We start from the raw sequence: 25,775 nt of genomic DNA on the forward strand, positions 1-25,775 counted from the left end.
TGTTCCCCCAATAAAAACAAGATCTCTACTGTAAGGCTACATCTGAGATACTTTAGAGACTATCAAAATAATTTTGACGTTGAAGAAGAAAGTCTTAGTTCTAGGAATGATACCTGAGTACCTACAGAGCTCTTCCCAGACCCACCCTCTCTCCCATTCAGAATTATGAGGAATAAGTTTCTACTGATTAAGCCACCCAGTCTGTGAAACTTTGTTATGGCAGCCCTAACAAATGAATATAGGTGATATATTTTTGTTCTGTGTATTTTCCCACAATTAATAATAATAACAAGCCTATGAATCCACCTTCATGGCTTCCTTGAGGGCCCAGACTCCTCCACAGCTCAGAACAAAGCAGGCCATGGGAAAGGCCCTAAGAAAGGGACCCAGTAGGGTGGGGTAAGAGCATGAGGGTCATTTAGATAGAGAGTTTGGAAAGTACCTTCAGTATAGGTGGGGTAAGGACCTTGACAGGCAAATCTGGGGTCAAGAGGAAAGATGTTCCAGGCAGAGGGTGGGGGAGTGCTCTCAAAGAAAGGCAGGTATCCAGAGAGTACACTGGTGTCCAGGCAGATAGGAGCTGGGTTGGGAGATGCATTGGTGAGCCAACAAAGGGATAGGTAGGGCCAGAGTCAAAGATTAGAGCAATCATTCCAAATTCTGCCCTATTATACCAGAAATACTTTTCTACTTCTTCTGCCCATTTTTATGTCTCTTCCTTCCCCATCCCTCACCCATTACTACTACCCCTTTTATATCTCTGTAATCAAGAATCTTCAGGGACAGGAATATCAAGTTCTTGAGATAAGATTTATCATGGGAATAGACTCAAGAAAAGCTGCTGTGTGAAGCTTTCATCCACATCCCCAAAACTTACAAGTCAATCCCTCTTCTGTGTTCTCCCAGCAGTGTGGATCTGCTCTGTAATTTACCATAAGGAAATTTAAAATTAGGTGTATGTGTGTCTGTGTGTGTGTGTGTCTCGTACTGTCTTAAGCAGCTGGAAGGTCACATTTCTCCCACCTGAGGGCATAATCTCCATCTTGCAGACCTACTGAGGCTCAGTGGTTCAGGCTTGTCCCATACAGGGTGCAGGAGCACCTGCTGTGAGAAGTCATTTGGTGATCACAGTAGGAGAGAGGGGAGGCCACACAAAGCAAGACCCCAGCTGCAAAATCGTGGACTGCTAAATAGGCAACATGTGTTTGCATATTAATTCTGTTTGGAGCCAAGTTTCTTTAATAAGCACAATTCAAATCCAGGTAACAGTAAGAGCTTGGAAACCATCTTCCCTCCTGTGAAAGCACACAAAGGCACTTTCAATGATACCAAGGTGCAAACACACTGGGACACAGATAATCACAGTGTAACCAGAATGCACACAGCTGAGGTTGGTGAATACAATTTGCAAGAGGCTTGCCCCCAAACCCCTTCCTTTGAGTCTCACAATTGTCCTGTGAGTCAGAGGACAGGTCAAACTGGCCCCTGAGACAAATGGACAGATGCAGGCACTGAGAATCTCTGAAGAGCTCTCTGAAGAACACAGGCATTCCATGACACAGGCAAGTCTAGAATTCCAGGTTTCCCAGCCGAGCCCTCTACTCTGGTCTACCCCAAGAGTAATAACCACCACTTATAGCTGCTTACTCTGCACTTGGCATTTTCCATTTCTTGTTTCCTTCAATCCTTCACTGCTGTTTGAGGAAACCAAAGTTTAGTCAACAAATACTAGAGGAAGGATTTAGACTCAGGTACATTCTTGAAGCCACCTTCTAATTCTGTTGCATTCAATTTACTTTTGTTCCCACGAGTTCAATTCCACTCATTTTTTTATTGTTTTATTATTCATATGTGCATACAAGGCTTGGGTCATTTCTCCCCCCTGCCCCCACCCCCTCCCTTACCACCCACTCCGCCCCCTCCCTCTCCCCCCTACCCCCTCAATACCCAGCAGAAACTATTTTGCCCTTATCTCTAATTTTGTTGTAGAGAGAGTATAAGCAATAATAGGAAGGAACAAGGGTTTTTTCTGGTTGAGATAAGGATAGCTATACAGGGAGTTGACTCACATTGATTTCCTGTGTATGTGTGTTACCTACTAGGTTAATTCTTTTTGATCTCACCTTTTCTCTAGTTCCTGGTCCCCTTTTCCTATTGGCCTCAGTTGCTTTTAAGGTACCTGCTTTAGTTTCTCTGAGTTAAGGGCAACAAATGCTAGCTAGTTTTTTAGGTGTCTTACCTATCCTCACCCCTACCTTGTGTGCTCTCGCTTTTATCATGTGCTCAAACTCCAATCCCCTTGTTGTGTTTGCCCTTGATCTAATGTCCACATATGAGGGAGAACATACGATTTTTGGTCTTTTGGGCCAGGCTAACCTCACTCAGAATGATGTTCTCCAATTCCATCCATTTACCAGCGAATGATAACATTTCGTTCTTCTTCATGGCTGCATAAAATTCCATTGTGTATAGATACCACATTTTCTTAATCCATTCGTCAGTGCTGGGGCATCTTGGCTGTTTCCATAACTTGGCTATTATGAATAGTGCCGCAATAAACATGGGTGTGCAGGTGCCTCTGGAGTAACCTGTGTCACAGTCTTTTGGGTATATCCCCAAGAGAATTCCACTCATTTTTATTGGGTATCTGCTGCATACAAGGTGCTATACAGCCAGGCAATAGGCTGGCTAGACCAAGGCTCCCAAGACCCAGGTTCCTAAGGCAGGATAGTGCCAGGCTGGATAACACCAGGAAGGTCTTGCTTCTCCAGACCCCAAACCCATGACTAGGGTATGTGTTAATTCCTTAGGGCTGCCATAACTAATTGCCATTAATTGGATGGTTTACAACAATAGAAGTATATTCTCTCACAGTTCTGGAGCCAGAAGTTCAAGATCAAGGTATCAATAGGCTCTACAGGACAATCCTCCTCTCTGGATAAGTTCTCCCTCCACAGGCTCTACAAAAGGATCTTTCCTTGCCTCTTCCAACATCTGGGAACTCCCATTGTTCCTTGATTTAGTGCTGATGACTTCAGTCTCTGCCTCTATCTGCACATGGCCTCATCTGTCTCAGGATCTCTAAGCTGTCTCTGTCTTATTCTTGAAAAGACACCTGTCGCTCTCTGCTTTTGGCTGTCATCGTGGATTAGCAGCTCTGCTCCATCCTGCCATGTCCTCCATGGTGTCTGCCTTGCCTCAGGCTCACAGCAATGAAGCCAGCCTATCATAGACTGAGACCTCTGAAACAGCAACCGAGAATGAAAGAATATAAGCATGTAGAAATGAAGAGGCAGTTGTCAGAGAAACAGAGGAAAACCAAATGGGCTACTGAAGAATTAGGGAGCTATAAGAGAAGAATTCAGGCTGAGTCCACCTACAAACACCAGATTGTCCTTCAGGAAAAAGAGCCTCAAGGTCACTGGGTAGGGGTCATGGCTCTGAAGAAGGAGGTGGTGGAGCAGAATTGAAGGGAGGAGAGCAGAGCAGGGAGGCTACCAGTTGTAGCAGATATTGGACATAATCCCAAAAACAGAAGCAACCAGTGGGACATTGGAGGCAGATGCTAGCACCAGGAGAATCAAATTTGAAGTACCCTCCATAGAGAGAGTTGAGATCTCATATAGTTCCCATGAAGAACCAGAGCTCATTCTCTACTGAGGGCAGAGAAAAACAAAAAGTGTGGGTGCAAGAGGATCCCCTGCTTTCCCAGGATGGCTCTACATGTCCTGCTCCACTGATAGGCCATTCATCATTAATTGTGGGCCCTGGGCAACTTTGTCCATCGTGGTGGATCCTCCACCACCTCCACAGCCACCATTTGGACAATCATAACCAAATATGAAGAGGACTCTAAATGATGACATGCATGCCATCACTATAGTCTATTTAAAAATTGCCAAGAATATTGTCTGAATATTTTCCCTTTTTATCTTCTACAGTGTTTCCCCTAATAAATTTTTTCCAGACCTAAAAAAAAAAAAAAAGGACACCTGCCAGGTGCTGGTGACTCACACCTGTAATCCTAGCTACTCAGGAGACAGAGATCAGGAAGATCACAGTATAAAGCCAGCCCAGGCAAATAGCTCGTGAGACCTTATTTCGAAAAAACCCTTCTCGGAAAAAGGACTGGTGGAGTGGCTCAAGGTGTAGCCCCTGAGTTCAAACCCCAGTACCATTAAAAAAAAAAAAAAAGGACATTATCATTAGATTTAGGACCCATCCAGGTAATAGCTCAAGATCCTTAGGTTAATTTTATCCCCAAACACCCATTTTTCAAATAAGGTCATATTCACAGGTTGAACATAACTTTTGTTTTGGGGGATGGGGAGATACCTATCCCGAGGAAGGGGTAAATTTAAGCTCACAGTGTTACCTCATTCCTCTGGCCAAGCCTTGAGCAGGCAGGTAATGGGAAAGCAACCTCAATCCCCTGGAGCCAAGGCTTGGGCAGGGCTAGTGTGTTGGCTCCCATGGCAGTGGGTGAGAGTAATGCAGGGCCAGGCAGGACTGAAATCAGTGGTTTGTGAGATCTTATGAGATTCAGGGGGCTGGGGAAAGAAAGCTAAACCTGTAGGGTTCAGAACAGTGAACAGGGCTAAAATTGCATTCCTGGGCTACTTAAGTATCCTGAGAAGGCAGAGATTGTGTTAATAGCCTCTGCTATGGCCAGGCTACAGTGCCTTCTTGGGGCTAACCTCATTTGACTCTTCAAACCAGAGCCATTATCAGCTGAGGCTGGGAGGACTAAGTAGCCTGTGATCACAGGCCAGAGACAGTGGCCAGGCAGGAGTGCCTGGCTGCTGGATGGGGGACATGACAGAGAGAAGTCAGAGATGCCTGGCCACAGGCAATCTTGAACTGCATTCATATTTAACAAACCTACTATCTATTCCCAACAAGTAGGAAAAGGGGTAAGACATGGGCAGATGAAGGAAGATGTTTCTAAGACCTGAAAGTTACAATAGTACCATGACTCAGGAGGTGAGCAGAGTCTCTGGCAACTCCAGAGGGCTGTAGGACCCTGTGCAGCTAAAGCAGTGGGCCTTGAAGTGGGAGTGCCTGGCCCCATATCCCAGCTCCTCAGCTTGCTGTGCAACCTTGGACTAGTTTTTCAACTTCTCTCAACATTGACCCTCTTTTCTATAAACTAAGGATCAAAACAGAACCTACATCATAGGGCTGTTATGAGGATTAAATCAAATGAACCAAAGAAAGCACTAACACAATACCTGTTACAGAGCAAATACTCAGCTAATGACAGCTAGAAATAGCCAGCCACATTGGAAGGAAACCCTTAAGGAATGTAGATGGGTCGATTTTGCCAGGCTATGGAACCTAGTCATTTGGTCAAACGCCAATACAGATGCTGCTGGGGGAGTAATTTTTAGGTGTGATTAACATTTAAATCAGTAGACTTGAGTAAAGCAGGTCACCCTCCATAACGTGGGTGGGCCTCATTCAATCAGTTCAAGATCTTAAGAGAAAAGAATTTAGTTCCTTGAAGAAGAAGAAATTCTGCCTCTAGAGACAGCTCTCAGACTCAAGAGTGCAATATCAACTTTTTCCTGGGCTTCAGTCTGCTGTACTGTCCCATAGATTTGGGACTTGCCAGTTCCTAAAATTACATGAGCCAATTCCTTACAATAAACTGGTGGATGTTTTACAATAGATAGATAGATAGATAGATAGATAGATAGATAGATAGGTAGGTAGACAGATAGATGATAGATAAAGGGATGGATGGATGTAGATCTGTTTATCTGTCTATCTATCCATTCTACTAGTTGGATTCCCTGGATAACTCTAATACAAGACTAATGGCCAGGAGCCACAAGGACAAACATCACAGGTAGAAGCCCAAAAGTGTGAGCTATAATTGCTGTAGAGGATGAAGAGGCCAGCAAAGCCACAGCACAGGGCCCAACAGGAGGCGTCAGGAAATTACACAGGACAGGCTGGTTGAGAGAAGGCTCAGAGGCCAAATGGAAGCCTTTGGAAGATTTGTGAGTCAGAGTGTGTCCTTGCAGAAGAGACACTGCCCAAAATAAGTCAAACAGACTCCCCAGGTTGTATCTGTTTCTGAAGTAGAACCAGGACAATCACAGAGCATGCTTCAGATTAAGAAGAAACATACCTCTTGCTTTGGATAAAGGATGTCATGCACAAATGCAGAAGCAGGCCACATCACTGCCTGACAGTCATGCTCAAAGTCATGGGGCAGACACACCTGAAGAGGGGAAGGCCTGCAGGAGGAGCAAGGGCTGCCAAGGTTCTCATTTGGAATCTGGGTGAGGCCACCCTACACAGGGATCTGGAATGTGCTGTGCTTCAAAGTGAATTCTTGGTGCATTTTTGAGACTCAGGTAATTCTGAAAGTTGACTGTCATGAGAGAGCAGAATCCACTGACAGAAGGTTCTACTAGGCTAGCAGAGGGGACCTGGCTTTGTCCAGGAGCCCTGCTCACAGCCTAGTGCCACGTAGATGTCATAGATGTCACACTCACAGAAGCTCCAAGAGCTAACCTTGGTCTGTAAATCTGGCTCACTCAGGGCAGATGAACTGATACCACTGCCTGCCTCCCATGAGGAATTGGCCAGGGCTTCCCTCGTAAAAGGGAAGCTTTTATCTTCTTTATGAACAAGCGGGGAGAAGGTGATACCTGCCTTTTTTTCCCTTTTGTCATTGTTGTTGCCATTGATAGTGGTGGTTTTTGAAACAGGGTCATATCATATAGCCTAAGATGGGTCTGGACTCATGATCCTCCTGCCTGTACCTCCCGAGTAGCTGGGGGTCACAGGCTCACACCAACATGCTCGGCCTTTTGTCACCCTTTCTAATGGCTGGTTACTATGTGTCATTTATTTGCACTCATTCTTTCTTCCAATTACATAAACGCCAAGATAGGACAAGGACATGAGCTATCAACCTACATGCTTTAGATGTCAGGGCCAGGGTTCTGTCTCTAGCAGCATAGAGGCCTGGCTGTGCTGGAAAATCCTCCTGTTTGAAACACCTGAAAAAGAAAAAATAATAATAATATTGTGGTAAAATACACAACTTTAACTATTTTTAAGTATATAGTATGTATAGTGGCATTAAGTCATTTCAGATTGCTGTGCAGCTGTCACCATCATTCATCTTTATTTTTTTTTTCATTTTTCTTTTATTATTCATATGTGCATACAAGGCTTGGTTTATTTCTCCCCCCTGCCCCCACCCCCTCCCTTACCACCCACTCCACCCCCTCCCGCTCCCCCCCTCAATACCCAGCAGAAACTATTTTGCCCTTATCTCTAATTTTGTTGTAGAGAGAGTATAAGCAATAATAGGAAGGAACAAGGGGTTTTGCTGGTTGAGATAAGGATAGCTATACAGGGCATTGACTCACATTGATTTCCTGTGCGTGGGTGTTACCTTCTAGGTTAATTCTTTTTAATCTAACCTTTTCTCTAGTTCCTGGTCCCCTTTTCCTATTGGCCTCAGTTGCTTTAAGGTATCTGCTTTAGTTTCTCTGCATTAAGGGCAACAAATGCTAGCTAGTTTTTTAGGTGTCTTACCTATCCTCACCCCTCCCTTGTGTGCTCTCGCTTTTATCATGTGCTCATAGTCCAATCCCCTTGTTGTGTTTGCCCTTGATCTAATGTCCACATATGAGGGAGAACATACGATTTTTGGTCTTTTGAGCCAGGCTAACCTCACTCAGAACATCATTCATCTTTAAACTTTTCATCCTCCCAAATGGAAACTCTGCCTCCATTCAATGCTAACTCTTAATGTTCCCCCTCCCCAAGACCCTGGCAATCACTCTCTCTATATAAATTTGACCATTCTAGAAACCTCATGAAATGAATCGTATAGTACTTGTCCTTTAATGTCTTTCACGTAGCATAATATCTTCAATGTTGCTATAGCATGGGTCACAATTTCATTCCTTTGTTTTGTTTTTTTTTGAGATGTCTCCGTTTGCCTAGGCTGGTCTCGAACTCGTGAGCTCGTGATCCTCTCACATCAGTCTCCCCAGTGCAGGAGTTATAGGCATGTACCAGTAGTTTCATTCCTTTTTAAGGCTAAATAATATCCCCTGCCATGTTTTGTTTATCCATTCCCATATTAATGACCATTTTGGCTACTGTAAATAATAAGTATACAAATAGCTTTCTTTTTTCATCAAATAAATGTTTTGTCAGCATATACTAATTGTACAAAGAGGTTTAATTATGCTATTTCCATATTTGTATATAATGAACTTTGATCAAATTCAACAAAAAACTTTCAAGTCTCTGCTTTTTCTTGACAGCTCTGGTGATTTCCCCTTAGAAACACATTCATTTTTTTCTGAATGTGAAAGGCTATCAATATAAAATTTTTCATGTTCTCTTGTGGTCTTTACAGTCTCTGCTATTATGTCCCTGCACAGACTCAGCTTGGCCTGACTGCAGCCATCTTGAGTCATAGGCATCACAGATGCCGTTGAGAAGCCCTGGCCTCTTTCCTTGCATTGTTTGCCAGCACACTATAGATAAACAAACCAGTAGAGTAGTGTGTGAGTTGTATGACCAGACCTTGACACTGGCAGCACCAGGAATGTGCCTGTAGTCATTATACTGCCTTAAGAAAAACCGGGAACATTCTTGACAAAGTTATTATTTCCTGACCATTTATGAGCCCCCTCCTTCTGATCCAAATTGTGAGAATCCATCAGCCTTGCTGCTACCTAGGACCATGCTTCTATCAGTAGAATACACCGCACTCTGCAATCGTGAATCTGTCTGTCTCTTGTCTTTGCTCTCACAGTACCTTCACACTGGTTCTTGTGTGCTAGGGGCTTGTTTAGGAACAATCCCCTTCCTAAATATTCAAATTGTGTATTTGTGTCTTATCTTCGTTTTTATAGATTATTTTGTCAGATGTTTACCAACTATTTGACTTTTAAAATAAGTAGCCATATTAGTTAGAACTGGGTTCAGCTCTGGGTTAGAAGAAACAGTTTAATGAAATATATTCTTTTTCCTCCTTGTTGAAGTGTCCAGAAGATTCAGTTCAGCACTGGTCTGGTAACCTATGGGGTCAGGGAACCAAGGTCCTTAGATCTTGTTGCCACTTCTTTTCCCAAGGAAGGAAAAGTCAGGGTCCAAGGTGTAAAGGTCACTTTTTGTCTGAGATAGCTGCTGAAGCTCTAGCCAGAAATGCAGGCAGGAAAGAGGAGGGAGGAGCAACATGCACTGTCTTTACATCTCCTGAGAATTGCATACAGATCAGCTACCCATAAGCCATTGGTCAGAACATGGTCAGACGGCCATATCAACTTGCAAGAGTCAAGGAAATGTTAGCTTCTTGTTTTCCCTTTTTCATGCTATGGATGCCATCTTTGTACTTCAACATATGCTGTAAACTCTACAACACAATGTTTTCTTTAAGAGCTGAATTATCTTTTAAGGAAAAGTTTTTTTGTGTGTTTTGCTGGGGATGGAACCCAGGGCCATGTGCATGCTAGGGAAGCACTCTTCCACTGAGCCACACTCCCTGACCTTTATCCCCTGCCCTTTAAACAACGTTTTTTGTTTTTCTTTGGGGAGGGCTGGGGTTTGAATCAGAACTTTGCTCTTGCAAAGCAGGTGCTCTACTGCTTGAGTCACATCTCCAGTCCGTTTTGGAGATAGGGCCTCATGAACTATTTGTCCAGGCTGGCCTCGAACCGAAATTCTCCCGATCTCTGCTTCCCATGTAGCTAGGATTATGGGTGTGAGTCACCAGTGCCCAGCCTGGTTATTTTTTAAACATTCTCCACTTCTCTCCTTATATGTAAGTGATTTCTTTTATATTTTTGAACATATTTCTACAAGTGATTTTTATTTTATTTCAATTTTTGGCAGTAGTGGGATTTGAACTCAGGATCTTGCACTTGCTAGGCAAGGCTCGACCCCCTGAGCCATGCACCCAGCTCAATAGGTGTTTTACAGTCCTTGTCTTTTAATGACATCATCTCCATAATTTGAGTCCATTTCTATTGACTGATTTTACTCCTGATTATGAATTGTATTTTACTGCCCGTTCTGCAGTCCAGTATTTTTTACTGTATGCTGGACATTTCTGAATTCTACATTACTGAATGTTAGATTTCACATTGGACTTTTTAAGAGTATCAGAGTTGGGTTACTTGCGGATTCAGCTGATTCCTTCAAAGGAGAAATAGCCTTTACTCTAGAAATAGCCAGATTGCTAAGGCTGACTTCTAGGGTCTCTGCTAGATGCTAAACACACTCAACAGGACTTTCCTCTGTAGTTAGGCAGAACTCAGATGTTTCCCAGCCCTCGTTGGCTCTGGGAATAGTTTCCTTTACAGTTCTCCAGTCTCCTTTGAACAGCCTTATGGAGCTTCACCCTGTGGTAGGTGACTCTGTTCTGCAAAAGTCTCCAGATTGCTGGAGCTTTTCCTCTGCATAGGATCATTCTCTCCAGGACTGTGCTCTGCAACTCCCACCTGCTTCCACCTCCCTGGATTCCCATCTGCCTCCTCATCTCCATCAAGATTACTGTTTACTCCCTCATGACCAGCTGGAGTATTCCAGAAATGCAAGCTGATTTTGGACTAGAAAACCTAATGCAATCAGCCTTATGTTACCATGCTAAAGGAGAAGACATAATGATATCAGTAGATTGATACAGAAAAAGTCTATAAAATTAGACAAAAATCATTAAATTACTTAACCTAATTTTTTAAAAAGTTCATTGCAAACCTAATACTTAATGGTAAAATGTGAAAATCAGGACCAGAACAAGAATAATATCTTTTACTGCTCTGTGTATGTGTGTGTCTTGAGATAGGGTCTCACTATATGCAGCCCAGGCTGGCCTCAATCTCTCAACCCTCCTGCTTCAGCCTCCCAAGTGCAGGGATTATAGGAGTACACCACTGTTTCTATTTTAAACAGGGCAATCAGAATAGATTTCACTAAGAAGGAAGGATTTGGGCAAAGACTTGAAGGATGTGAGTTGTGTGAACTCACCTGCCTTCTGGCAGAGTGAGGTGTCATGGCTGAGGGACTAGCTTTGAGATGGAGTCTGTCTCTGTGTCTGAGGAAGGGCAATGAGCCCTGTGTGGAGTGAGTTCAGTGGGGAGTGAAAGGAGATAAGTTCAGGGAGGCCCAGGGGCCATAAGCACAATCACTAAGCAGAATCGGGTCTAAACAGCTCCTAGCACAGAATTTGCATGAGTTCTCTTATAGTTTTTAAAAGAATGGTTCTACTTCCTGAGTTGAGCCAGGAAGGCAGAGGCAGAAGCATGGAGGTGCTTTCAACAGCCCCAGGGTGAAGTGTGTCATCTTGGTCTACCATAGTGCCTACAGGGGTAGTTAAAAGTTGTCAGATTATGCACACAGTCCCAAAATAAAGTCAAGAGGGCTTGCTGATGGGTCTGGAAGCAACTGGGAAATAAAGAGGGGTCAAGATGACTTCAAGGTTATTGATCTAAGCACTTGGAATGACTGAAGACTGGAGGAGATACTCCTAACAAAGAATGAGAAGGAGAGCTTGACCTCACACATGCCAAGACTAGAACTTTCTAGGAAGCTCTCGTCATCAAAATATGGAAGCACTAGTCATGGAAGCACACACCTATAATCCCAACACTCAAGACACTGAGGCAGGAGGGTCTCTAGTTTGAGGCCAGGCTGGGCTACATAGCAAGACGTTACATAGCACAAATCACAATCTGACAAATCCAAGTATAGGCAAGGAAGTGGGATCAGCTGTTGGTGAGAGAATAAATTCTACCAGCTTTTTGGAAAATGATTTTGTGTTGTGAAGGAAAGTTGAAGATATATATATATATATATCCTACAAACTAGCAATTCTATTCCTGAAAATATATTCCAGAGACATCACCAATATTCACTGGGAATAATCCTAACATCATTGTTTACAACAGCAAAAAATTGGAAACACCCTAAATGGAGAATGAATAAATAAATTGTGGCATATTCATAAGACAGAATGCTATCTAGCAGTAAAATGAAATAGAGTTACACTCATCTTCAGAGACAAATCTTATGAACACAGTTGAGAGAAAAGGCAAGTGAGATCCATACACCATTGATATGAAGTTCAAAAGTAGGCAAAAATAAATAGTATATGGGTTAGGATATTTTATATTTGGCAAAACCATATAGAAAACAAGGAATAATGAGCACAAATTTTGTGATGAGGATATATCTGAGAGAGAGGGAGCCACAAAGAAGAGCATCCAGGAAGTTCAAAGATATTGGAAATATTTTGCTTATTAAGTGAGTGGTACTTGTGGATCTTCTCTTTTTTTTAAGTCTGTCAGTGCCTCTGTGTCTCTTTCTCTTTTGAGAGAGAAAAGAGAGAATTTACATACAATAATATACACACACTTTTGTATGTATTATTTCAAATAATTAAAAATTGGATAAAGAAGGAAAAAAAATGAGAGGTAGAACTCACAAGTTAGTCCCCCTAATTTTACCAGCATTAGGTCACCCCTCTGGGCAAAAGTAAAGCTAGAGTCAGCAGAACCTGCCTCCTGTGCCTTGATTCATTTGACCTTGCCATCTTTTCTTTATTGGAAATAAATAAAATAGCAACAATCAGGCCATTGTACTCGGAAAAGAAGTGAGGGGTAGGCAGTTGCTCGAGGTTTGCCACCCAGGGTTTTTGAGCAATGAAGTCTCTAAGCCCCCCTCTCACAGAGCTGAGCCAAGACCCTCTCCCACCCCAGTTTTTGCTTTGACATGAGGTCTACCTCATCATCACCATGAAGAGGCATGTCCAGCTCTGGGCCTCAGTAATGAATCTTCAAAATCGAGTGCATAATAACAACTGTGGATAGAAAAACAGGAAATGGGCCCTAGCCCTTCTCCATTGTCATCTCAGAGAAGTTATGTCACTGCACTCAAGGATGGAGATAACACCAACCCTGCCTACCACTCAGGGTGGTATGAAGAGGACCCAAGGACCCCACAGAGAACACCTGAGAATTATGCTATCAAGTAGTGTCTATCTAGCCCAACACCACATCTGTATCCATGAAAGTGGGTGGCTCTGAAGATCTAAATAACTCCCCTCAAGTCACATCCTGCAGGACCTGCCAACCACACCACATTCAGCATCTTATCCCCCAGGGCAGCCCCTTGATCTGCAGTGATGGAAAGCTGACCAGCATGGTTGAGGCCCTGTGTTCCATCCTTTGCAAGACCTGCAGCCAGTGATGTCCAGTTTCAGACTAGTAAAAGCAGGAAAGCAAAAACTATCATGAGTTTTCCTTGATGAAAGCAAGTTTAAGTTCAGGCCTTCATCTCCTTGACAGTTGTTTATTTTAAAACATGGTTTTAAGTCATGAACTAACCACAGAATACACAGCACATTTTAAATTGTTTTTCTGATTGTGGTGTCAAAATTCCAATGATCAATTCATTGAGTAAGTTTGTCTCCCAGAATTATCCAGTAAATTTTTATTAAGTCCTGCTAGGATCTGAATGTTTGTGTCTCCCAAAATCTTATGTTGAAATCTTAACCCTAAGATTATGGTATTAGGAGGTGAGGCCTTTGGAAGGCGATTAAGACATTAGGGTGAAGCCCTCGTGATTGGAATCAGCACCTTATAAAAGAGGCCCCAGAGAGCTGCTCTGTCTCTCCCTCCATGTGAGAACATGGCAAAAAGGCACCATTTATGAACCTAGAGGCGACCCCTTATCAGACACTGAATCTGCCAGCACCTGTGAATCTGTGAGATAAATAAAGCTCTGTTGTTTATAAACTACCCAGTCTGTGGCACTTTGTTCTAGCAGCCCAAACGAGCTACAATAAGAACCTATTTTGTGCCTCAATACTGAAAACAGAGGAAAAGCTGGCAATGGAGAATTGATCATCAGTCTGACCCCTGCGCAGTCAACAATTTTCTTACTTAACACTACATCCAAACACCGTGCCTTTGTTTTAAGTGGACAGATTTATATTATTGTGCCTATCTAGTGGTTGCACTTGATCCTGCCTTGTGGTCTGTATGATTATGAATCAATTACAGATTTTTCTCCCAGACTCTTGTGACCTGGCATCAGGGTGGGGATGGACCTCTGTTATATACACACAGGCTTTAGAAAGATGAATGAGCTGCTGGTTTTGCTTTCTGTTTTCTAACCATGTTTAATTCTATCACAGCCAACAGGAAACTCACTTGGAGATGGGTTATGTCTTGTTTTCTTTTCTTTTGCCATATACTCAGAGTGGGGCTGTTAAGAGCATTCCTTCATCTGTGTGACCTATGTTCCAGCAGAAGACGACACTTTCAGTCCAGAGAATTCCCTCCAGGTAGCAGATACCTATCTGAAAGCAAGGCTAGAAACACACAGAAGGAGAGAGACCCTTGGCAGGGAAGGCAATGAACAAGGCTGAGTATAAGACAAGGCCTCATCTTGTCCCAGATGCACCCTCCCCACCCAATGTAAGGGGCAGCAGGGAAGAAGAGCTGCCCAAGGCTGGGCCTGTGCGCCACTGAAGCACATGGCCTGTCTCTACCTTTTCCTACTCTGTGCTTGATGCTCCTTGACCCATACCCAGCCAGAAAGGACGCTGGGCCTGGGATAAGCCCACTCACAGAGTTGCCAGTTGGATGCCTCGGGTGGGCAAGTTACAATTAACCTCTCCAATTCCTGGAAAACAATGATATTCTAAATCCTTCCTTGCCCATCTCACAGAGTTTTGTGAGACCTAAAAGAAAAACTTAATGATGACATGTCCTGTGTATATGATAAAAAATAGGCTGGAAAAAAATGTGCTTTTGTGGGCAGGCAGAATGGTTCGAGTGGTAGAGCGCCTGCCTAGAAGCACCCAGTACTGCCAAAAAAAAAAAAAAAAAAAAGTGCTATTGTTACTGATAGTCTGAGCTCCTCCACTTAGAGTGTGACCCTGGGCAAACTCCACAAATTCTCTGAGTCTAAGTTCCCTCATCTGTGAGGCAGAGAAAATTTTGCCTATTTCAGAGGGTTAAATAAGTTAATACAAATAAGACAGTGTTAGTTGGTTTATCTAAGACCTAGGAAGACTTCCTCCTCCAGAATAAGAAGGTAAGAGCTTGCTAAGGGAAAGCCCTTCATCCTTTCACCCTCCCTCCTTATTCCTGACTGGAACATAAATGTGAGGTCAGGAGGTACAGAAGCCATTTTGCAACCCTGAGACAAGAGGCCTGAGAATGAAGATGTATGCCAGAGCAACAGAAACATGGAAAGAACCTTGGCTCCTGGTGATCATTACCACCAGTCACAGAGTGCCCGCCTATGAATTTTTTGCTACATAGAAAGGAGGAATTCTTCATTTATATCAGCCTCTAAAGTAGGGCTTTCTGCATCCCAGACTGATATACTGTGTTAATTTATGTTAACTCTGGTCCCTAGAGAGCACAGCTAAGGAAAAGGGCCCAGTAAGCAGTTTTTACTGAGCTGAGCAAGACTGCTGAAGTGAAATTAAAGTTTAAGGACTGAAGGGAAAATGTTAATCATGAAAACTGTAAGTAAACTGAGAATCTGCATACATTGTTTGAATGGGGTTTTTAGGTTCTGGGGTTTGAGCTCAGCCTCATGCTTGCAAGGCAGGTGCTCAATCACTTGAACCACTCCCCCAGCTCTCACCTACATTTCATAAGTGATGAGAATTAGAGTCATCGAGTTAAAACAAAGAAAGTTATCAGTCAAAGTGTTCCTAACTAGAAAAGGTTTTTTAACTGGAGAACATCATGTTAAGTGAAGTTACCTAGGTTTAGAGAGACAAAGGTCACATGTTTTCTCTTGTATGTGGAAGACAGATCCAAATACAAATACAAACATATAAACACACACACACACACACACACACACACATGCAGAACATGTTTCTAAAAGTGGGACTATTAGAGATGGCTAATGGAGGAGGGAAAGAAGAAAAGAATGGTAGAGAGTGAATAACTGAAATACACCACATCTGTGTAGGAACAAGACACAATGAAATGTACTGAAAACTGTTGAACAATGCAGGGTAGGAAGCCATAGAGGTTAGACTGATTAAAATACAATACATTTACATGTAAAATACCAAGGCAAAACCCCACGGAACAATGAACAGACACTTAAACAATGAAGGACAGGAACGTAAAACAGATTGTGTTAAGGGGAGGGTAACAGTGGAAGAAGAAGGTAAATGAAGAGGGTAAAGGGGGATAAATATGGTTGAGGTACTTTCTATACATGTATGAATATGGAACACTGAAACCTGTCAAAGTCATTTTAAGAAGGTGAGTGGGGGAAGAGGGAGATCAATAGAGAGGATGAACCAAGCCAGGGTACAATATATGTATATATGGAAATGTTACAATAAAACCCCCTGTATGACTATCATATACTAATAAAACACTTTTTTTAAAAAAAAGTCTTTTGGACTAATTCTTTCTCTTTCTTTACTTATTTATTTATTTATTCATTCATTCATTCCTTTTTTCTTTTCACTTTTTTTCAAAACTGGATCCCAATATGCTACCCCTACTTGCCTCACATTCATGATCATCCTGCCTGTGCCTCCCAAATGCTGGGATTGTAGATCTGAACCTCCAAGCCCAGATTACAAATACTTTATTTATTTATTTATTTTAATTATTCATATGTGCATACAATGCTTGGGTCATTTCTCCCCCCCTCCCACCCCCCCTTACCACCCAATCCACCCCCTCCCTCTCTCCCCCACCCTTTCGATACCCGGCAGAAACTATTTTGCCCTTATTTCTAATTTTGTTGTAGAGAGAGTATAAGCAATAATAGGAAGGAACAAGGGGTTTTGCTGGTTGAGATAAGGATAGCTATACAGGGAGTTGACTCACATTGATTTCCTGTGTGTGTGTGTGTGTTACCTTCTAGTTAATTCTTACAAATACTTTCCTTTAAATAAGTATAACAAAAGAAGTGCAAGACTTGTATACTTAAAACTGCACAACACCATGAGCCAAAGAGTAGATTAGTGACAGCCAGGTCCAGGAGGTGGGGTGCAGAGTTAATGTTAATGGTCTTCTTTGTAGTAATGAAGATGTTGTAGAATTAGAGAATGGTGATGGTTGTGGTTGTACATCTTTGTGAATATATTAAGTATCATCTGAGCCGGGCGCCGGTGGCTCACACCTGTAATCCTACCTACTCAGGAGGCAGAGATCAGGAGGATCGCCATTTGAAGCCAGCCCAGGCAAATAGTTCATGAGACCCTATCTCAAAAAAGCCCATCACAAAAAAGGGCTGGTGTAGTGGCTCAAGGTGTAGGCACTGAGTTCAAACCCAAGTACCTCAAAAAAAATCTGATTATTCACTTATATAAAAGGGTGAATTTGGGGCAGGGGATCTAGCTTGGAGGTAGAGCACACTTGCAGCATCGCAAAAGAGAAGAAATGGATTTTGATATTGTGAATTTCACAGAGTGTGAATTATGTCGCGATAAGAAAGGAGTGAGTGGAGAAGGAAAAAACAAAGCAAACAGAGTAATGAAACTGACTAGGTCATCAGAGTCCTTTTCAGACTTCCACCGAGTGCATCCTTCTCCACCAAAGATTGCTTCTTTGGCCACGTGCCAGACACATCCCTCTGGTGACATCAACATGGCTCATAAAACAATGAAAAAAAGCCATTTCTGTCCCCCTATCTTATGACAGACAAGGTAGAGAAAATACTCAACACCCTTTCATTCGATTCTCAGCATCTGTCACTTTGATTCAGTATTTGTGGACAGGGTGGCACAGTCTCAACCCTGTGCCTGCACTCATAATTAAAGAACATGCTAAACATCCACTAGGGCTTAATAAAAGATAGAATTTTTCCATCTAAAAAATATAAATGGATAGACATACAATGCCTTGCACAGTTACTGGCCTACAGTGACTGCTCGATAGATGTTAGCTATTATAATTATTGGCAAAATTCAAAGGTGGTCCATTACTTTTTTATTTTTTCCCTACAGTACTGGGAATTGAACCCAGGATCTCACACATGCTAGGCAAGTGATCTACAACTCAAGCCACGCTCCAGCCCTATTATTTGTATTTTGTTTTTGAAAGAGGGTCTTGCTACCTTTGCCTGGGCTGACTTCAAACTTGTGATCCTCCTTCCTCCCCATCCTGAGTAGCTAGGATTACAGACAGGAATCACCATACCCAGCCTCCATTATTACTCTTTCTGAGTTGATTTCTTCTCTCCTCCCAAGGCTCAATATTTCTCCCCATAAGCCTCCTACATCCTGATGGTGGCTGTGAGATCCAAAAACCTGACTCAAGCATCAATGGTTAGCAAGGTTCATTGCAGGACCTTCCTTCTCCTCCCCCAGCTGTCTGCTCTTGAGCAAATCATTCCTTGGGCTCTGTCACACCTAAGTCATCCATACTTGACACCCACCCACGTGGCTGAAAGAATGCACCATTATCCACTGATGAAATGACCCTATTGTCTCCCAAAGTGTTTCAACAGGAAAGAAGAATATGGGTCTGCACTGAGACAGTGAGGTCTCCACAGTAACAAAGCAGGCCAAGACACCCAAAGGATTGGACTTTTGACTGCAGCCCAATGCAGTGACCAATGAAAGAACCAATCTTAGGCTGCCACAGCCCTCACACCACCTCCCCAACACCCCAAGCTGCACTCCCAGTGAGAGTGACAGAGAGGCCAAGCTGGGGGAAGTGGTGCGCCAGACACACGCAGGGTGTTGTCACCACTTCTCCAAGCCCAACGCCCCGGTTGAAAGAGAAGTGAAACCTATAGATAGTCAAGGCTTGCTTCCAACCTCGAGTTCCCCGACTCCGGCCTGTGTGTGTGTGTGTGTGTGTGTGTGTGTGTGTACACAGGCACAGACATACATAGGGGTACATCTCACTTAGACACTTGACACACATTTTCTGATTTAGTCCTGCCTGCCTGAGAAATGTTATCTATTTTATTAATGCAAACACTAACATCTATAGTGACGTTTTTTTCCTATATCAGGAAACTGAAGTAAGGCTGGACTGGTTGAGGACTCCAAAGTCACCCCAACACCCTTCTCTGTCTCATTTTCACCAGGCTCCTAGAACTCTACCCTGAACTGCACTGGGTTTCTTGCCATGGCTCAGATGAGCCTGACACTGTCCAAGGGCTGTGGCTGTGTCCAGGGCTTGTTTCCTTGTACAGTATCCTTGCCTCCTTCTTTGGAGACCCTCCTTGTACAATAGGCCCCAGCTGAACACTGCCTCCCTGCCAGAGCCTGCCCCAAACACCAGGCAGACTTAATTCATCATGGTTGTTTGTTTGGAGACAGGGTTTTACTGCACAGCTCAAGTTGGCCTCAGATTCACAGTTCTCCTCTCAGCCACCCTTGTTCTTGGATTATAGGTATGTGCCACGATGCCCAGCTATGAAATTTACCAGTTCTTCCTTGTCCTTTCCTCTCTTCCCCAGAAAACAAACCTCACTCACTAAATTATGGCTCGTGGGCAAAGTCATTGTCCCTATCCTCAGAGCTTAGCTCTGGAAGAGCACACATGGGACTGACTCTCTACCCTCAAGCTCGGCTCAGGGGTCTGACAGGCCAGATAGCTGAGGAGTGCTGGGTGAGTAAATGAACAAGCACAGCAATATCTTCACATCTCACAAGTGTTGGTTGACAGTATTTCCTTTCAGAAATAATTGATGATATCATGATTTAATTTTTAGGATGCTGATTAAACTATACAAACACATTTTTCTTTTGGTAAAATAGACATAATATAAAATGTTATGTGCACAATTCAGTGGTGCTAAGTACATTTGCACTGGAGTGCTGCCATCACCACCATCTATCCCCAGAGCTCTTTGTCTTCCCAAACTAAAACTCTCCTCACTGACACTAACTCACATCTGTCCCCTGCCCCAGCCCCTGACAACCATGACTCCACTTCTGTCTCTATGAAGATACTCTATCTCATTTAAATAATAATTGCATCTGACTTATTTCACATAGCATAATAAACTCATATTGCAGCATGTATTGAAATCATAAAAAAAACTGAAAGACACTCACTGAATCATCATAAAGTATTTATGAGCCCCTTCTATAGGCAGGGCCTGTACTCATGACTCCAACAAAAAAGAGGTAAATGCCAGTCTCTGCTCCAAGTGTCGGCCAAGCAATTTCCCTTTTCAAGGGTCTAATGTGCTACTTGTGCTACTCGATGGGCGCACCTGGCCTACCTGCCTCCTCTCCACTCTTGATAATAGCTTTCTACACTCCCGTCTATGACTACAGTCTACTTCTCCAGGTGAGCCTATTGATTCCACAAGATAATAAAAAATGGAAATGACTAATAAGAAGAACTTCAAACCACATCAAGGGTAATGAGCAAACAATAGATGGCATCTGCATCCACCTCTCAAGTCACCCTCTGGAATAACAGAACATGGCCACTTCCTCTCTCTGCACCACTCTGGGGGCTCTAAAAGGAACCAAGACTTTCCATCAATAAACCTCCTTCGACACCCATCACTGAAGCATCACTGAACTCCTGGTCAAAGCCAAGTACCACACCAGGCGTCTCCACCTACAGTATCTTCCCGGATATTCTCAACAACCAAGTACCAGAAATGCCACTGCCTCATGTTTCTTGGTGGAGAAACTGAGGTTCCAGTGAACAAATCAGCTACCTAGGGTCACACAGGTAATTTGCATTGGGACCAGCAAATTCAGGCTTTCTAACCTCAAGATTCTTTTCTTTCTTTTTTTAATTTTGTAGTGCTAGAAACAGAACCCAAGCCCTTATGCATGCTAGGCAAGCACTCTACTGCTGAGTTAAATCCCCAGCCCATGGCTCTTTTCCTTACCCAGGATGGCAGTGATGCATTTTCACCCATAGTCCCCTGCACTGCTCACCACTTGAACCCCAGGCACGTGTCTTGGGAAGATACATCCACATTGGAACCAGCAGAAAGCACAGGGAAAGAGTGCCATCCTCTCTACCTGCAGAAACCAGGAAGATAGCCACTGGGAAGAACAAGTCTTCTCCAAGACCTTAAATGAGGAAGGAGCAAATGTCTACAGCAGCAACAGCTTGAGTATGAGCAGAGTTTCAGATTAAAGTAAAGAATTCTCAGGCAATTTTTCTAATTAATGATGACTGAGTCATAGAAGAAAGAGAAGCTGGGTCTGAGCTGATGCTGGAAAAAGGGTGCATCCGTGAATGCACGAGTAGGTGTCCTGCAACTGCATCCTCCACTCCTCCAGCCCGGATGCCACCCCTTCTGGCATTTTCTCAGGGATAGCACTGCACAGAGGCAGGAATCCTAGCTCAACTGGTTTGGGGCAGCTCAGTTTGGCCAAATGATTAGTGAAGATATGGATGGGGAAGGCATTTCCACACAGTGGAGTAGATTCTGGCTGATTTCGTATGCCAGCTATTGTACATATTTGAGGGGCAATGGCAAATTCTTGGCCAAAAACAACTCTGAACATTGATATCACCTCTCCCAGAATTTCTCCTTCAAAAATGTCTTCCTTTGGGGTCCTCTCCCAGGAAAGGCCCTTGTGGGATGAAAACATTAACTGACTCATAGAAAGTATCAGAGACAGAATCAGATGGACCTTGAAGTTCCTATTACCCTGTCCAAAGCAGGATCTTCTGGGGTATAAAAATCTCAGAGAAGCAAGAAAGTGTGGAGTTGTACAGCTCCTGTAAAGTTCTTTAATTGAGCCAAAATATTTTACCTGTAGTTTCCTCTGGAACTGGAAGGCCACTGGAATGCAAAGTGTTCTGAGAGCAGAGCTCTCAGAGTATGCATGGCCTTCCACTCAGGTGCTCTGCCATTAAAGTCACTCAGCTCCCTCCCATGCTGGGCCTCTTCTCATCACCTCTTCTTTCTCCTCCCCTACAAAGTACAGCTTGATTCTTCTACATTTTCCAGTCCACTGGGTCTCCAAGCCAGGCCCTCACAAAGGCCACTACTGCTGTTGTTCAGAGAATAGGCTGAGGAGGCCCAGTTTCTCTTGAGAGGGGACCAGGAGTATAGCCAGTCTGTGACTGACCTGTGTAGAGTACCCAGGGTCCAGAAGGGAGCATTAAGGAGGCACTCATTTCAATGGCTATAGAGAATAAGAGAACACAGACTTCTTGGCTATCATGTCCTCAGAGAATCCACTTGATTCTGAAATCCAGGGATATCAGATTTTAGCCCCACTGTCTGTAAGTCTACAACTTTACCTTCACCCCACTGGGGCTTTTAATTTCCTCTGTTAAAATTAAAGTGCTTCTTGGGAATGAATTCAATGAAAGATATGTAAATCTTCTGAAAGAAATTAAAGAAGAGCTAAATAAATGAAGAAATGTACCATGTTGTTTATGGATTAGAAAACTTGACACTGTTAAGATGTCAATTATCTCAAATTCATCTATAGATTCAGTATTATCCCAATCAAAAGTCTAGAAGCCAATTTTGCTAAAAATTGAAGATTCTAAAATTGAAGTGGAAATGAAAAAGACCTACAAAGTAGGCCAGGTGTGGTGGCAAATGGATGTAATCCCAGCTATGCAGAAGGTAGAAACAGGAATATCATGGTTTGAGATCAGACCAGGCAAAAAAGTTAGGAAGATCTTGTAGAGGGCCTGTTTAACAGGTGTGAGGCCCTGAGTTCAAGCCCCAGTACCAACAACAACAACAAAAAGTTAGGAAGATCCTATCTCAAAATATAGGCTGGGGCTGAGTGCAGTGGATCATGGCTGTAATCCTAGCTACTCAGAAGGTGGAGATTGGGAAGATCGTGGTTCATCAGCCCAGGCAAAAAGTTAGTGAGATCCCATCTCAACAAATAAACTGGGTATGATGGTTCACATCTGTAATCTCAACTATACAGGAGGCATCAGTAGGAGGATTGTGGTCCCAGATCAGCCCAGGCACAAAGTTAGATCCTATCTACAAAATAGCCTAAAGCCAAAAAAAAAAAAAGGCTGGAGATGTGAATCAAGGAGCAGAGCACTTGCCCAGTGAGCTCTAGACCCTGAGTTCAAAACCCAGTACTGCCAAAACACACACACACACACACACACACACACACACACACACACACACACACACAATGTGTTCACTCCTGCAATCCCAGCTGTGCAGAAGGAGAAGGTGTGGGAATCACAGTCTAAGGCTGGCCTTGGGCAAAAAGAGGAGACCCTGCCTGAAAAATAAACTAAAGTGAAAGGGACTGGGGGTGTGGCTGAAGTGGTAGTGCACCTGCCTAGGAAGTTCGAGTCCCTGAGTTCCAACCCCAGTGCCACCAAAAAAAAGACCTAAAATAGCCAAAATCTTCCTACTAAAGAACAAAGTTATAGTACTTACACTAGGTGACTTTTTCAAACATCCTGTAAACAGCAGTAATGAAGACAGTTTGGTACTGCATCAGGATACACAAAGACATCAATGGAGCTGAACTACAGAGTCCAGAAAGAGCCCTGCATAAGTGTAGCTTCTCAACAAAGTACTGAAAAAGAAAATCTTCCTAATAAACTATCTCCAAGGGGGAACAAATTAAATTGAAATAGATCCTAGACTTAAATGAAAAACTAAAATCATACATCTAAGAGAAAACACAGGAGTGTATCTTCATGAGTTTGCTAGATAAATGTTACTTAATCAAACACAAAAAGCATTAACCATGAAACAATAATCAGAAATTCATCAATTTCAACACATCCACCAGAATGGCTGCAGTTAAAGACTGACCATACCCAGTGTTGGTGAGGATGTAGAGCAGCCTGAACTCTCATGCACCAATAATATGAGTATAACATGATAAAATCACCTTAGAAAAAGATTGATTGATTTCTTCATTAAACTACAAAATAAAACCCTAGGACCCAGCAATTCCATTTCAAATGTCCACAAAAAGCCTAGTACAAGAATATTCATAGCAGTTTTCCTTATAATAGTAAAAAACTGGAAATGGACCAGGTGTCCATCTATAAAGAAAGAAACTGGTTGATCATATACTTCATGAGAAAAAAGGCACAAATGCTATCACAAGAACATGTAGAACTCTCACAAGCACTATGCTGAGTTAAAAAAAAAAAAAGCCACTATAAAAATGAGTACCTAATGAGACCTGTTGAAATGATTCTAGGAATCAGGAAGGAAATAAAAGAGAATGATGGAGGGGTGAATTCAACTATGATATGTTGTAAGAACTTTTGTAATGTCACAGTGTACCCCATACAACAGTAATAAAATAAAATAAGTGAATAATGGGCGCCTAACACACAACTCCAGTCTCAGGCAAGCACCACAAAATGAATGGCACCTCAGTCAACAGGCTGTGTATACATGATGTCTGTCATATGGACGGACCATTTTTTAATGCATTCATTTATCATTTCAGTTGAGGTACATTTGGGGAGGAAGTTGATGGAAAAGGTATAAGGGAGCATTGTGGAGCAATGGAAATGTTCTTGACTGACATGGGAGTTGCATGGGTGTACATATTTGTCAAAACTTACTGAGCTGTAGGGCTGGAGGTATGGCTCAAGTGGTACAGCACCTGCTTAGCACAAAGCCCTGAATTCAAACCCCAATACCCAAAAAAAAAAAAAAAAACCTCACTGAGTTGTAATTTAAAATATGTACATTCTAGCTAGCTGGGCACCAGTAAGCTCATGCTTATGATCCTAGCTACTCAGGAGGCAGAGATCAGGAGGATCGCAGTTTGAAGCCAGCCCGGGCAAATAGTTCCATGAGACCGTATCTTGAAAAACACCATCACAAAAAAGTGCTGGTGGAGTGGCTCAAGGTGTAGGCCCTGAGTTCAAGCCCCAGTACAGCAAAGTAAAATAAAATATATGCATTTTATTGTAAGTAAACTATAATTCAAAAAAAGAAGCCCTGGAAGAAAGGGAGGGAAAGAGGGATGAAGGAAGGAAGGAAGGGAGGAAAGGAAGGGAGGGAGGAAAGGAAGACGGAAAGAAGGATGGAGAGGAGAGGAAAATACTTTCCAGAAAGTGATCCTCTTGATTTAGCATTGGCCATCATTGGTTGTTTGAAGGACAGAAAATCAGGGCTGGAGATGTGGCTCAAGTGTGACTTGCCAAACAAAAACAAGACCCTGAGTTCAAACCCCAGGAATAAAGGAAGAAAAGAATAGAAGAGAGAGAGGAGAGGGGAGGAGAGGGGAAAAGAAAAGAAGAGAAGAGAAAAGAAAACTCACCCGTCAAATGCCACTGGTGACGCTGGTGAGCTGTTGCCAACTGCTCACAATGGAGACCATGCCATGCTTGGGATTACCCCATGCCCTCCTGTTTATCTGAGCACGCTCCCTGATCAATACTCACCTGAATCAGGGCACATTCTGTCCTGCAGAGCCAAACGGGCTTATTCTGTGGCTGTGGCTCTACTTGCTGAAGAAGGGAGCCTGCAGGGCTACAGCCTGTCTGCTTTGGCTTGGTCCATCCCTGAGCCCTAGAGCTGAGCAGCACTCTCTCTCTCTCTCTCTCTCTCTCTCTCTCTCTCTCTCTCTCTGTACTGGAGTTTGAACTCAGGGCTTCGTACTTGCAAAGCAGGCATTATACCACTTGAGCCACACCTTCAGTCCATTTTTGCTCTGGTTATTTTGGAGATGGGGTCTCCAGCTGGCCTCAAACCTTGATTTTCCAATCTTGGCCTCCCAAGTAGCTAGGATTATAGTCGTGAACCCAGCAAGCATCCTGTCCTTGAAATCATCTAAGCCCTTTGCTTACCAAGCAATTGAAAAGCTGCCCTCCAGGGTAGATTTTCCTGCT

The 25,775-nt window shown here is 43.1% G+C and overlaps 1 long non-coding RNA gene across 1 annotated transcript; it reads right to left on the reverse strand.

The window, feature by feature from the left end:
* Positions 1-1,953: 1,953 nt before the first annotated feature.
* On the reverse strand, positions 1,954-25,775 carry LOC141418554 (uncharacterized). Its single transcript, XR_012443184.1, has 3 exons — positions 25,734-25,775; positions 6,934-7,016; positions 1,954-3,242 (listed from the first exon to the last, which is right to left on the reverse strand). It is a non-coding gene; the product is annotated as an uncharacterized lncRNA (long non-coding RNA).

The sequence above is a fragment of the Castor canadensis genome, chromosome 17 (assembly GCF_047511655.1).
Source record: "Castor canadensis chromosome 17, mCasCan1.hap1v2, whole genome shotgun sequence".
NCBI lineage: Eukaryota > Metazoa > Chordata > Mammalia > Rodentia > Castoridae > Castor > Castor canadensis.